The 12,114-nt window shown below is 43.1% G+C and overlaps 1 protein-coding gene and 1 long non-coding RNA gene across 3 annotated transcripts in view; one reads left to right on the forward strand and one right to left on the reverse strand.

The window, feature by feature from the left end:
- Positions 1-12,114, reverse strand: part of SYN3 (synapsin III) — a 191,417-nt gene that overhangs the window by 45,017 nt on the left and 134,286 nt on the right. The window lies entirely within an intron of this gene.
- Positions 1-12,114, forward strand: part of LOC311438949 — a 41,498-nt gene that overhangs the window by 2,670 nt on the left and 26,714 nt on the right. The window contains exons 2-3 of the long non-coding RNA XR_014694454.1: positions 981-1,313; positions 7,579-7,710. This is a non-coding gene — a long non-coding RNA (uncharacterized lncRNA). The remainder of the gene's footprint in view (positions 1-980; positions 1,314-7,578; positions 7,711-12,114) is intronic.

The raw sequence follows: 12,114 nt of genomic DNA on the forward strand, positions 1-12,114 counted from the left end.
GGAGGCTGTGGTCACCCAGCTCATCATGCAAAGCCTGGGGGGATGTGGGTCACAGCTGCCTTGAGGCATCCTTGAAGGGAGAAGTAGGCTCCTAGGGGAACTTGGAGCAGTTCTGTGCAAGCCCAAAAAGAGAGGAAGGGACGGACCACATCTTCCTTCTCTTCTCGTACAGAGTCTCGGCCGTGTGGGCTAAGATCACCTCATAGAGGCGAGCAGCAGGGTTTATGTGTGCGTAGAGAAGGGCCTCGTGAGACCGAGCAGGTATCTCAGCCAGCTTTCATGCCGCAGCACGCTCCGTGATCAAAGAGCCGGCCTCGGTGCTCTGGGTAAAAGCATCTGAGGGACGAGGAGCCTGCTTCTTCCCCAGTTCTCAGGAACGTGCCTGGCTCCCCACATTCCCCGCTCTCTCAAGCACGTGCTGCTTCTTCACGTGGTGCCACTTTTGCAGCCAGTGCACACAGGGGCTGTTCAGGAAAGGCCGTGACTGCTGCCTTTGTGGTGGCATGGGCCGACCTGCCGCCACGGGCCTAGTTTGCCCCAAAGTTTCCGTGTTGCCAAGGGAACGGTAGGAGGCACAAATCATTCCTATATGTGATTTCATTCTTTTATGCTATAAGCTAATTGCTTCCTTGTACCACAATATGTTCCAGCTGTTGGTCTTTATCTGTTTCTGTGTTTCTTCCGTCACTCTGGTGCATGGGTAATTTTGAAATGGTTCCCACATTTCCTCTTTTACTTCAAAAGAAACAAGAAAACAAGAACACTCACAGGCAAAATCTGCTTGCTCCTCACTACGTTTCCCCATGTGAGAAGCTCCCAGATCAAATTCCCTAGAATATCACCTATCAAAAGGATTATTTTGCATTTGTTGATGCAGAGCAGAGCTTCTTCCCTGGTGACGCTGTACATGTAAAAGCCCAGAACAGGGACAACTTACACGCTGCAGCGTGTGACAAACCCAACCTTAATCTTTAATGCAGTCTGCTTGTCCAGGCTTACGAAGACTGGTTTAGAAGAGAGGGAGAATGAGGAATTCAGTTGCCTCAGAACCACCAGGCTGTTTTGAGAGCTGGCTTGGAGGAATGTAGAACTAGATGGACAACTGGAGACCAGATTTCCAGAGCTGCAAATGATCCATGTGAGAGATGGATTAAACAGGTCCTGCTTCTTCAACCACAGCCTCAAGATATCTCCAAATACCCAAGAGCACGATTACAATTAATGTTCTTTCAAGATATAAAGTAATATGTTGGTTTTAATTATTTTCAACTGCAAGTAGGGAAGAGAAGAAGCATAAGGAGTTGCCCAGAGAGGTGGGTGAACTTGGTAGTGTGATTCAAAGTTGACCTTTTAAAAAGCTGCATTAATCACTGGCTAAGCTAACATCTGACTTCAACAGAAGACAGGCTGCTGAGTTTACAGAAAGAGTGAGGGAGAATTTTTCAGTGAATCGTGAGGAAGAAATGAAAAAGGAAATAGCTGTATGAGTTAGGCATGAATTGCAAGCGAGCTGACTAAATGGGGTGAAGCAGAGGCTATTTGCTTTAATTCACTGTGAATGTTACAGGAGGCAGATGCCCATGGATACCCCGATCCTTGGTTTCTACTGCTCCTGTTTCCTGACTGCTCTTCTTTGCTTACAGCTTATTGATGGGAACCAGCAACGTGAAGAATTAAATACCCAGGTGCAAACTGAACAAGCTTTGAACTTCAGTGACCTCTATTTCAGGCTCATTAGTTTGATCTGTCTTGGGAGTGCCAGCTGGTGGCCAGAATTTTTCTGCTAAGGGATAGCCCACAAACCAGAGGTCTATTGCACGATCGTGTTGTTCATGAATAGGATGAGTTGCATCATGAAGCTTACAGTGCTGTTGGGCAAATATACCCAGCAATGAGCAGGGCAGATTTAAACTGCATGAAATTGTTATAATGAGAGGGGTTTATACTGACTCCACATGACACTAAAAGCCATCCTAGCAATTTCTCGCTGTGGACATGATCAGACAAGCAAGTGGGGTAATGGTACTCCAGCTCTTTGGGTCATGCTTGGGGCATAGGCTGTACCACAAGCTTGGCTATGGGAAATACATCATTTAGTGGAAATTTTGGAGTATGGGGCCCCAAACTGGCATGTGTGTTAGCAGCAGTGCAAAGCTGGGACTCCCCCTCTTTGGTGACAGGACAGTCCAGGCCCAGCTGGCCAGGCAAAGGATTGGCACCCTGAGGACACTCAGTTAACCTCATGTTAGGTCTGAGTTATGCTTGCAAAGTGGTACAATGTATTAAAAGTGAAGGCAGGAGCTTTAGGCTGGTAGAAATATGCCTACGTTGGGACTAGGCTGGTAGAAATGTACCTACTTTGTGCAGGTAGAAAAATGGTAAGGGTCGCCTAGCCGTTATACTGCTGTAGGGCAGCGGAAGGCAGCAGTAAGGGGGAAGGACCCCAGACACCTTGCCCTTTTGGAATGAGGGGTGTATACTGGCTGTAGATGGTATTGAAAAGCACTCTGGTTGCTGTCAGGTAGAAATAGCTAAACTAACAGCATAATTCCATCATGCATTAGCTCCTGCTCACCCTCCTTACTGCAAATGTAGTTGGATACCCTAGATTTGGGGAAATAAGTGCTTAGATCTGGGGTTCAGTAGAGATGCTGGGTTTGAGAAAATGATTTAGCTAAAGGCAGCACTGACTGAAGACAGTGCACTGCCTCCAATAACTGCTAATCCAGTGATGCCAGCCTAAGGCCAAGGCCTTGAATGTACTGGCATTGCACAAAACCATAAGGCAAAATCCCAGCAAAAAATGACTGGTGAATAAACAGAGAAGCAGATGTGTGAGGGTGTAGTGGGAAGACGGTCAGCACAAACAAGCATATGTTAAGTCCTGATAGAAAATCATCACAGCTGCTGTGGAGTTACCAGGCTAATCGGGGTCAGGTCCTGCCCGCCCAGTGGAGCTTGTGCTGAGCCTGATTACTTGAGGCACAGAGGTGAAAAACCACCGTGGTGAAGCAGGTCCTTCAGCCATTCACGTGACAGCAAGTTTTCCCAGGCGTGCTGGCCAATTGTGCTCAAGCCAGAGTTTCTGTCTTACCTAACCCACAGGCCTGGACCTGATCTGTAGTAAAACTCCCTGGGAGATTTCACAAACTCCTTTGCTTAGATGAAGGGACGCGACAAGAGAACTAAGCTCTCCTTGAAGAGCAGTACTTGACTTCCAGAATAAATCCGCAGGGTTTAGAAACCTGAGCTCGGCGTATTTCCTCTGGTGAAAACTCAGTTTTGAGCGTGATCTGACAGAGCTCTGCCTGGCTGCCCTTCTGGGCAGAGTGGAAAGCATATTTATTTGCAAAATCTGTGCATTGGGAGCAACTTGCAGAGTTGTTCTTTCTTGGAAAGAAGTTGGCGTATTATCAATATATGCAATTATAAATGAAACTCACAGGATACTATGCCAAGCACTGTGCAAAATAAACCCTGCTTTAAGCATTTGCAGTCAAAACAGACAAGATGAAGGTGAATTATTGTCTTCATTTTGGGAATGAAGAACTGAAACACTGGGAGATTAAGTAACTTGCCATGAATCAAGCAGGCAATCTGTGGAAGAGCCAAGAATAAAATCCAGATCCCACTGAAGCAACCTAACCAGGAACATCCTTCCCATTGAATAGTTTAATTAACATAAATTAAGCAGCAAGTTGACTCAACATGTTTTTAATTTTACATGTGTACTTCAGAGAACACGATAATTGCATTTTATAATCTAAAAATAAACAAACGCATATGTCTGTCAGAAAAACAACAGGCACAGAGGAAAAATAGTTCAGTGCTTTATTATATTTGGTGTGAAGTCCTTTGTTAGGAGACTACAATTGTGATGTGAAGTAAAGGAAGAAGGCAAAGAACTCTCTCCTTCTGTGCTAAATTATTGGAATCAAAAATAATCCTTCTTTTAGGTCTCTACTGTCTGAGTGCCAGGGCTCTGTGTAAACAGAAGAGCCAATGACAGGTTCTTTAAGCACAAATCTTGCCAAATCCGCCACATCCTCAGTTAGCTCAGTGATGTTCAGCGGGTAAGAGGCAGAGCTGAGGATTTGCTAGCACCTAATATGTGCATTTGGAAGGGTCCGAAGACGGAAGGAGCCTGGAAAGCACCTGAGCCCTCCCATGCGCTGAAAGGGAAGATGAGAGCAGAAGAGATACAATAGCAAATCCCACTCAAGGGGAAGATGTCTTTTAAGCTCAACAACAAATCTGTCTGCTCTTTGAAGCTGCCTATGCCAGGCTTCATTCCCAGACAGCAGGGTGAGCATTCCTCTCTAAAATTAAGCCCCTGGCAATTGCTCCCCCCAGGAATAGGCATGTACTGAGCGCAGGAAAGCTACACATGAGTGACAATAGGATTTAAAGAGCAAGAGAAAAGAGAGGAACCGATTTAGACCTCATGGGAACATTCATGGAGCCTTTTCTACATGCAAAACACTTGCATTGAATTAAGCTAAATCAATATAAGCCAGCTGGAAAATGATCAATGGGGATGGCATTTACAAGCAAACAGGAGATTACTTGGCAGGGGCTGCACACCAGCTGAGGGCCATGCAGCCCTCCCCTGGTCAGCCCAGATCCATAGGGAAGGGTGGAAGGAAACAGTTTTGGTGGTAACCACCGTCGCATTGCAGGGTGCAAGCACAGCCACGTGTCTGCATGCTGCACCCCTCCCAGCTCACCGTGCCACCTCTGCCCCTGACAATACCGTGCTGAGCCTGGAGCAACTGCCCCTGCTGATGAGAGCACACCCGCTGGAGCTCGGAGCTGTGCTAGGAGGTTTGGGCATCTCCTGGCCGGCTGAGAGCATGTGCCAAACAACTGCAAGTCTGCCTGGTTCATGTCTTCTACATAGATCTGCATTTACTATCCTAGGGTATCTTCTGCAGCTCTTTTCCCACAGTGAAAGCAAAGCTGGAAAATTCGGCAGCTTTTGTCTACAGAGCTGAAAAACGCTCTCCTCCTGTGATGTTTGTACAAGTACTACATAAACCCAACTTGGATTTTCACTGGGACAAATGCATACACTCTTTTTTTTTTTTTTTTTGTCTGTGACGAATGTTAGGAAAATGTCAGTGATACTTGATGCACCCAGAGTTATGTGTGAGATGGCACTTTGAGATACAAGCTTGGAAAGCTGGTGTCTTTTGGCTGCTTCTGAGACAAAGTTCCTGCTCTAACCTGCTTTTCTTTAAGGCTTGAAGACCTTCTAATACAAAGCCTGGTGCTCCGTGTCATCACTGTGACTGTGGCTATAGGCTTACGTGGTAGTACCTTGTTTCGGTGAGCAGGTGCCAGCAGGAGGGGAGCAGTGTCTTTCAGAAAGGTTGTGCCCTGCAGATGTCATGCTGGGACTGATCCCACTCCTGTGCTGGGGTTTATGTCAGTTGCTGCTGAACAGTTGGGAATCAGAGACTGAACAAAGCAGACCTCTGTCAGACTCCTTCAATGAGAAACTTCTCACCTAACATTAGACATTTCTGGCTTTTGCCTACATCTCAACAGCCAGTCTGAACAAACTTTACAATCAGTGGAAAGAAATTGGGGTTTTTGGAGCCTGATTTGTCCAAAGTATTTGAGACACATACCTCAGACTGAAAATAGCTGCTCCACCGTAATGCTTGTCCCATTGACGACAAAGACAATGCTGGTGACCAAGGCCAAATATACACAACTGCATAATATACATCTATATGTTTGCATTTGGTTAGATGAATCCTAGCCCTGGAATGTAATTGATTTTGAGCAACATCCTGCTGTCCAGAGGTTAAAAAAAAAATGCTAAGAAAATACTTTTCCTGGAAGACTGCAGTTACTGAAAGCCTCACCTTACTGGCAGTGACAGTCTTTGGGAGTAAGCAAACTGGAGAAAGTATAACCATGCTTTTTTGTCTATCAGCAAATACTGTGAGCCAAGGAAAAGAAGGACCCTTGTTTGCTCTGAGGTGATGGCGAGTGGTCTGCAGTGCTTGTGCGTGGGTGAGCGGACACCTCATCTGTCCTTCTGGCCTCCATTCTAGTCTGTGGCCCTCGGTGATGGTGGGAGGTGATGCTAAGTGACTCTTTTCAGCTGAATGCTTCTATGACAATCAGAGGTGGCTTTATTTTCGACAATAGCTGGTGCTGAAGTACTGGATGCTTCTAGTAGTTTTGAATTAGGCCTGACATCTGAGGCTCACCAGGACACTGTATCACAGGAATTAGAAGAATACTGGCTTCCACATAAAAATGAAACATGTGAACCATATGTCATTAAACAGTACAATAAGCAGGCAAAAATACAGCAGAGTTTGTGGTTGTCAGGGGGTTGAAGAGCCAATCTCCTTGATTATGAGGAGCCGAGTCTCTAGGAAGAGAGCAAACATGGCTGGAACCTGAGGCGAAGCTGTGAAAACCCACTGGAGCAGCCAGAGTTATTTCTTGGCAATGCAATTTGAATTTGCCAGCCAAAGGAAGTTACCTAATTCAGACTGAAACCTGCAGAAGACGGACAGCACTATCGTGCTCCAGAGGATGCACGCTGTTACCCGAAAAGAAACTGGAAGCAGAATGGTAAGCTGGGCACGGAGCTGCCGTCCTCATAATGCAGCTCACTGATCTACAGCAACACGAGGACAATGGCTGGTATTTGGAAAAACCTTCAGGAACCACAGTCATTTTTATCACTTTCCAAGAGTTTCTCCAGCATGGACAGAGGACAATAGCACCGCGTCCTCAGATGACTCTTTGTGGGACCGGTGAGCAGTGCTGCGGAGGATTAAAGCACTATCATCTCGAAAGCAGATGAAATGTCTGTGCCTTGGATGTGGACATTGGTGCAGCTGATGCATTGCCAGGAATAGGGATGTTAGCATGGAAAGCAAAACCACAGGCTGTTGACCATAAATAGGTGAAGCTCGGGATTTACTGTGGCGAGCTAATTCCTATTAGAGTTGTGACTAAACTCATGGGCAATTAGCAAGTTGGAAGAAGCACAATTTATAATCACACCAAGGGAAAAAAATTATCCGCGAATAAAAACATGCCACTCCCTTCATCTCATATTAAAGAGGTAAGTCACCAAGGAGGCAGAAGATCAAAACAATTGAAAAAAAAAAGGCTGAGGATGTCTTCCAAGGGAAAGGGAACCTGTCAAGGCTTGTCACATGCACTGAAAGCACAGGCCGGTCAAGTGAAAAACCCCATGGCATGGGAATATTGGTCAGCTGATGCAGTCTGGCATAATTTACTATATGCTGGAAAAATTAATATTTATTTCAGAGATAGCCTTACTAGTCCTGAAGGTGGTCACACACATCATTTTTCTCTAGATCTAGCCACCTGGCATAGCTACTGGCTAAAATTGCCCTGCAGTTTCATGGGTATGAGTTTAGGCATACCCATTTTGTGGTGAAGCATAGTATGAGGCATTTTATTGCAAATTTGTGCTCAGTACAACAGGTTGGTAGAAAGCAATATCAAAATAAGAAACCACCCACTGGAAAAGAGTAAAGAGGTTAACTGTGACCTGCATTTAGCATTATTAAATTACAGGAGCGTACAGAAGATGAGTGGTTTGTCAGCTACGAAGATTTCCTTCAGCAAAAATCTGGAGAAATGAGAGTGCTTGCAGTGTTAGAAACTGATGACACCAAAGCCTGGCGCATCTACAAAGAAAGAGATGAGGTAAAATAAACCTTTAAGAACTAAGGTCATGGAAGCATCCACTCTTACATGAAAAAAACAGTTCCAAGTAAGTAGTGAGATCTGAACTAGCAGCTTTGAATTCATGAATATGTCATTACAAAGGGACATTTTATCTAAAAACATAGGTGGATTGTCCAATTTTTTTTAGAAGGGACGGAGAGATGAAGAGCACAGTGTCTGTTATTTTGCTTAGGAAGGTCCCAGGCAGATGATTGGGGCTGTCTGAGGCACCTGCATCCTAGGTATGGCACAACAAGACCCGCTGACCTAGAGGGGCTCGTCAGTAGCTGCTGGTGGTTTTGCACTGATGGCAGTTTGGGGCAGGTCTGTGTAACCCTACAGCGTGCCCCAAGAACAAACTGAATGTTAGTTGTTATGCTGCATACATGTACATGTACCTGGCTTTCTGTACTGTATTATTGCTGGTGAAGATGCATATGGAGAACTGGATTTTTACAAGGCTTTCTGAAAGCAAGGAACTGCCACGAACACAGGGCTGATGTCAGGCATTGATGGATAGTGGAAGATCAGACACCAGTGAAGTGAACCTCCTTTGGATACGATTGCTCTAAATGACTCCTGAACAGCAGGCATGGCTCATTCAGGAACACTGTTTACTACCATTTAGTGAGAAAGTACTACATCAGCTGGCATTCAGGATAAGTATCTCTTGAAGTCAAAATAATGTTGGAATTACTCAGAAACTGATTGTGCTTTCATCAACATACTGATTTGCCAAAAAATCACGTACCAGTCCAGTATAACTTGGGAAAAACAAACCAGAAAGTAGTTGAAATGTAAGGTTTCTGCAAGTCACAATAGCTTATCTTTTTGTGAAAAATGTCATCAAGACAGCATTTTCTAGTGGAAATGTCGAATGAAAGCAGGAGCATTTTGAATAGCAGGAGAACATTTTATTTCCCTTACCTGCAGATTTTTTTTTTAACAATGAAAATACCTAAAATATTCTATTGACATTTCTTTTTACACAAAGCAATACCATTGGGATGTTCCAAATCACACAAGACATTGAATTTTGAAACGGTGTACCTGCTATCTCCTGCTAGAATTGGAGTCTCTTGCTTATCGAAATACCACCAATTCAACAGTGCAGAGTTGCCTAAGAAAAGCACCTATGAATGCTCCAAGAATCTCAGTGCAGCTAGTTACAAGCACTAATAAAGTTAATTAGGCCTCAGAGGTACTTACACGTCTAATGCCCCTTTCTGTGGTATCAACCATAATATATTTGGGGCAGAGAGACAAAGCATTGCAATTGTACTGAAAATGGTTGAAACATCCTTTATTTTATCACAGAACAGCTACTAATTTTCAAACCTTTACCCCTAAACCCTATAAATCTCAAAATACCTACACCAAAAAAAAAAAAAAAAAAAAAAGATCTTAAAATAAAACAGAAATTAAATTTCCTTCTGGACTCCCCATGGGGTTCTCCCATCCTACCAGTGGAGTGGTGACTTCAGTTCAATGAATGACCCTCTGAGTCATTCAGCACAGAGAAGGAAGGAAAAGGGAAAGCATTTAGAATGGGTCTCCAGGGCTTTAGCCCACGGAATTTTTTCTCAGCCTACAGTCTCTGGAAGAAGCGGAGGAACCCCTTGAGCAGGAAGGGATTCAGAAACATGCGATGGCCTGTTTGTGGTGACTCACATCACATCAATAGCGGAATTGTCCAGAGACCGATAGAATGTCAGGACTCTTTTTCTACCATTGTGCATCCACAAGTACCAAGAAATACGTGTTTCCTATCACTCAGCCCAGCTTTACGTCAGGCTAATACATGTCAGTCTGTCTAAATGTATGTTTTGAAAACAGAGCTGGGCTTTAATATATGTGGAGTGTCTCATATTCAGGCATATTATTATTATTATTATTATTATTATTATTATAGTTCACAAGTGTTTCTGTTGGAGATTGCATGGATGTAGTTACACTTTATTCTTTGTTTTTAGCCAACTGTACTATGTCCCTTGAATGGTACATATGTTTAACAACATCTTCCATGAGCAGGTTTCATGCGGACAGACCATCAGGTCTCTGTGACCCATCGCACACGTCTGTAACACTGCAGCATTGTCACAGGGGTGGTGATAATCAGACTGCCTGTAGTGTCTTATTATAAGAGGCCGTTTGACCTGAAAGATTTGCCTTCTGGTGACCATTCAGGCTGGAATATGCCACCCTTAAGATGAAAGTAAGGGGAATTTCAGCCAAAGCAGGAGGCTGCATGCCCTTACACATACACACTCACATACTCAAGCAAAGGAAGAGTTGCTGGTTTTCCCATAGTAAAGAATACTTGTGGCTGCTTCTTTGGGAAACTGGCAAGTCCAACTCTGAAAAAAGGCAGTGAAGTGTAGCAGTCATTGGGTTTCTTCATCCTTATGAAAATTTGGCCAAATCTGGTCAAGTTCCAAACTTCTGGAACTTGCAGTTTGCACATGCTAAGTGCAATCTTGCCAGAGATCTGCGCTAAACTCACGAAGGCACCTGTCTGCTCCGAGTGCGCTGCTGAAGTGCAGAAGTTCACCAAGATTCTTCCACTCCATTTCAAGTCTCAGGTACCATAGGTATTGAACTGAAAAAAGGGAATCTGGGTGTGGAAAAATGAACAAACAAATATAGGGAAAACCAATTACCTTGTGTGAACTGATAGACAGCAGTTATGCCTGTATGTATATGTACTTCAAGTACTTTCAAACACTTTCTGTTTTGTTTTTCCAAGTTATACTAGACTGATACGTGATCTTTTGTCAAATCAGTATTATGATTATGTAGAGTAACTCTTACTTTATATAAATAGGGGTAATTCAGGGCAATCTAACCTTCAATAAAATGCAGATAAACTACCTTACATTTACAGCATGCTAGGTCTTCATGCTGATAGATACCTGTTTATAGCCATGAAGGGCTGATTGTGTCTGCTCTTCATGCAGTGCAGGTCAAGGTGCCAGACTTGGTGAGTCACACGAGTGCCAATGTGTAGCTGCCAGAGAGAGTATGTTAATTTTTTTCTTTCAGTTTGCTTTGTGGTAAACCTATGAATGGTCATGCCCATATACCGTTAAAAGAACCTTATTAAGGTCAAAAAGTTAAGCACACAAATGTTAGGAAATGCAGCCTTCAGTTTCCTTCCTTGTACATAAGCATTATGAATCAGTCCTTAATTATATGACCATGGGTTATTTTTTCCACAGGTCTCCTTCGGAAGGGTCCATCAGGTGGACCTGTTCTGAGGCTAAATCTGGACTTAAGGAGGAGGTTGTTTGCAGGACCCCTGCTTCATTTCTTCCAAAAGTCAGAAAATGCATAAATTATGAGTCAGGGAGTAGCAGAAAAAGAAAGGGCACTTTGAGGATTAAGGCATTTGAAAGGCATCTTAGTGAATTGGATTCTGTCTCTAACTGTGCCTAAAAGTCCATATGAAATGCTGAGAAAATTACTTGAATCACACTTCTCTGTAGGAAGTAGGTTTTTGTCCCTCAAAAAAAAAAAAAAAAAAAAAGTGCCTTTTTAAATTGAAACACTGGAAACTGATTTGCAATCTTTATATTGTGCTGCAATTAACCCCCGAAAATGACATCTTGGTCTGGTGTTTACATATAAAAAAAAAGAAGAAATACTTAAAAATTGGAGATGGTGTGAAAAAAAACAACTGAAATTATTTAAAATCTGAAGAATATGTTTATCCAAAGAGGTGCTTACAAAGCTTTTTGACAAGTGATTTGAATACAGGATTCAAATACCTTCCTGAGGAGTAAATATGAGGTGTAAAAAGATTCTTTAATGCAGTGGAGAAAAGTAAAATAAGAGTCTATGTCTGTGAGCTGAAGCTAGGCAGATTCAGACAAGAAATTTGGCATAAGCTTTAACAGTGAGAGTAATTAATCACCCCAGAAAAATCAACCCAAGCAAATCATCAGCTCTTTATCTCATGAGGTCTTTAAATTGAGCCTAGCTGCTTTTTCCTGAACTACTTGCTTTATACTTTGGTTGATCCTGAATTATTGGACTAATTATGGGGTTAACTGAGTGAAATGTATATACAGATCTGTAAAATCCAGGAAGTCAGACTGTGACCTAACAGCCCTTATCGTTGCTAATCCAAGTGCCAGGCAGTCATGGTTGCAGCTGAAGTCAGTGAAAAACTTCTCTATGATTATATAAAATGTTAAATAGTGCTACACAGGCAGAAAAAAATAGGGTCTAAGGTATCTCATTTAAGACATTCGAATATACTACATACTTTTGAACTTAATCTCTAACTTGTTCAGTTTTTTTTTTGTCTAGAAAACGAGGCTGATAATTTCTCCTTATCTGGATGAGATGTGAGTATGCATTGATTATTGTTTGTGAAATTTC

Source organism: Aythya ferina (assembly GCF_964211825.1).
Source record: "Aythya ferina genome assembly, chromosome: 1".
Taxonomy (NCBI): domain Eukaryota; kingdom Metazoa; phylum Chordata; class Aves; order Anseriformes; family Anatidae; genus Aythya; species Aythya ferina.